The sequence below is a fragment of the Empidonax traillii genome, unplaced genomic scaffold (assembly GCF_003031625.1).
Source record: "Empidonax traillii isolate 1590-97213 ecotype Southwest subspecies unplaced genomic scaffold, ASM303162v1 scaffold326:size758569, whole genome shotgun sequence".
Taxonomy (NCBI): Eukaryota; Metazoa; Chordata; class Aves; order Passeriformes; family Tyrannidae; genus Empidonax; species Empidonax traillii.
Window position 1 is genome coordinate 660,294 of NW_020955519.1, and position 2,652 is coordinate 662,945.

Genomic DNA, 2,652 nt, shown 5'->3' on the forward strand with positions numbered 1-2,652 from the left:
CCCCCCAACCAAAACCACCCCCCAAAATCCTGAGAAAAAAATGTTCTCTATCCTTCTCGTCCCATTGCTTGCTCAGAGAGCAGCAGGTTTTAGGAAAAGCGTTGGGTGTCATCTCCTTTTTCTATATATGTGATATGACATGCATATGATATGACACCCCACAGCCACCCCTGGCTTTGCTGAGTGTGAGGAATAGTTTTAATCCCAAAGCCAAAATGTAGCTCAACATATTTCTGTGGACTATTTAGACTCCTATTTGAAAAGCAGCAATGTGAATCTGAATGAGGTCTCAAGGAGTCGTTTATTCCAGTTGATTCGACTTGCACTGACAGAAGGAAGGTCTGTGGAAATCAGTTTTGTATGCTTGAACAAAAATCTCATGTGGTGGGATTCCGCATATCCTATATGGCCAGGCTCAGTTGTTAATATTACAGCTACTATTATACATACATTTTTAGCCTTGCAGAATAAGGCTAAAGATTCTTATTCTCCTTTACTGAATATTTGTAATTTTTTTTTCTTTCTTAACTCTATGTATGGAGCAAAAAAAAAAAAAAAAGAATCTGTTTGCATTGGAAGTAGTTGTTCTTTAGTCTTTCTTCCTGGAGTAAATGAATTCTTTTTTTCAGAGGCTGCGCCTTTAAAGTCTTTTAACCTTTTGCCTACTCCATTTGTGTTTACAGCTTTCTTAAGGCATAGCCAAGGGTCAGCATGTCTCAGTCAAAGCCTCGCCAGCAGTGCAGTACCCTTCTCCAATTTTGAGGGTATCCCACTTTTTAAAATAGTTAATGGAAAAATCATTAACTAGAGACGTGCCCAGAAGGAAGCAGTCCCACATGACAGGCTCTACCAGTTACACAACAAAACCAGCTAGCAAGGATTTGAAGTTTGCTTTTGTTCTGTATGTATTTACAGTGCTTTTTTTAGCATACTGGTTTTTATGTTTCTTATAAGGATGACAAAGTCCATACAAAAGACTCCCTTAATTTATCTTATTCGTATCTTTTCTTTTACCCCCTTTAGCCTGTTCAATGGAGAAAATAAATTTGATTTGACATGAGTGAGATTAGCTCAGTTGGTTAGAGCTTGGTGCTAATAATGTCAAGGGTTCAATTCCTATATGGGCCATTCACTTAAGCCTTGGACTTGATAATCCTTTTGAGTCCCTTCCAGCTCAGACTATTCTGTGATTCTGAGTTGCTCTTGACAAATCCAGGTGTACTTTTAAGCATGTTGTTCCCTAAGTGAACATTAACTGGTAGCTTAATAAATTATTCCAGCAGGGTGTTGGTTGTTTTTTGTTTTTTTTTTTTTGCATGTGAGAATCAGGTCATTTGAGTTACAGCTTGATAGGTTGTTTTTAACCCCTTCAGACATGTGTTCTTCTCTACTGCAGGACTGCCCTGTCTTCTCCCTGACCTGAAGGAAGATTATTGTCTTAACAAATTGCTTCTCCAATGGCCTGGTGGACCTCAGAGCAAGTTTCATCAGGTTCTGCCACACTTTTTTTTCTAAAATATATTTCACTTGTTCCTTTCCTGGTCTCAACCATGCTTTTATCTATTTTTTTCACACAGAATTTAGATCTATTTTGAGTTATTATTACCATATTTCTGCCTTTACCTGCCTGCCGTGGACTCTTTCTGCATTATTTAATGACTGCAATTCCTTTGCCTTATTTTAAAATGTGCTTGTGAATAAGACAAGCCATGTATGTCTGAGGATGTCTCTCATGTTTCTTCTAATCAGAACAGGTACTTGTAGCTAGCTGGTTTGGTTTTCAAACAGACTCCTTGAAATCTTTTATCCCTTATATTATCTTCACGAGTACCCTACCTGCAATTTCCTGGAATTTCTCCTGGAATCCTCATTGCTTTCATTTGTTTCTTGTTAGTCTTATACATCTGACCTCTGCGAAGAGATACTTCTGAAGTTTATAAGGCTGTCCAGTTATTCTCCTTATTTTCTTTTAGCCTTTGGACAGGTCACCACATTTTCAGCTCGCTGACTTTTGTTGCTGTCCATCGTTACCTTAAACTCTTCCTCACTAGATTTCCAAGCTGGCATACTTGAATTCCCTTCCTTGTTTTTAGCAGATAGACTGTAGAGTTGTCCAGCAGTTACTCTAGGACTCCTTCATAATTGGCTCAACAAATATTCTGTGCTAGTGCACCTAGTGCTGGTGTCTTTTAAGGTAGCCAGGGCCAGGTGAGCCTTAATTATAATTGGTAGTATCTTAGATTTTGTCTCTGTGAGGAGGTGAGCTGCTGGAGGCTTGGTCTGTTTAGCAAATGAATACTGTGTCTCTTTCAGAAGAGAGTTTCCATATTCCATATTTCCCATTTTTGAGGGTGGGGGGTAGGGGTGGCAGGGTCAGTGCACCTAGCTACAGGGAAAATATGCCCAGTCCTGTTCTCCTCATCCCAGAACTGCACCTCAGGAAGCAGCACTTCTTGACCTCAACACATGCAGATCTAGCTGCTGAGTAAAGCAGTCTGCAATATTTCTCCTTTTCAGGTATCTCTTGTCTTCCTCTTGAAATGCCTTTGCAGGCACATGCATGGTAGCATATCCCTGTATGTAGACGAGTGTACTACCTTCCTGGCAATAAAATCAGGAAAATAAAACGTGCTATGGACACTGCAGAGCAGT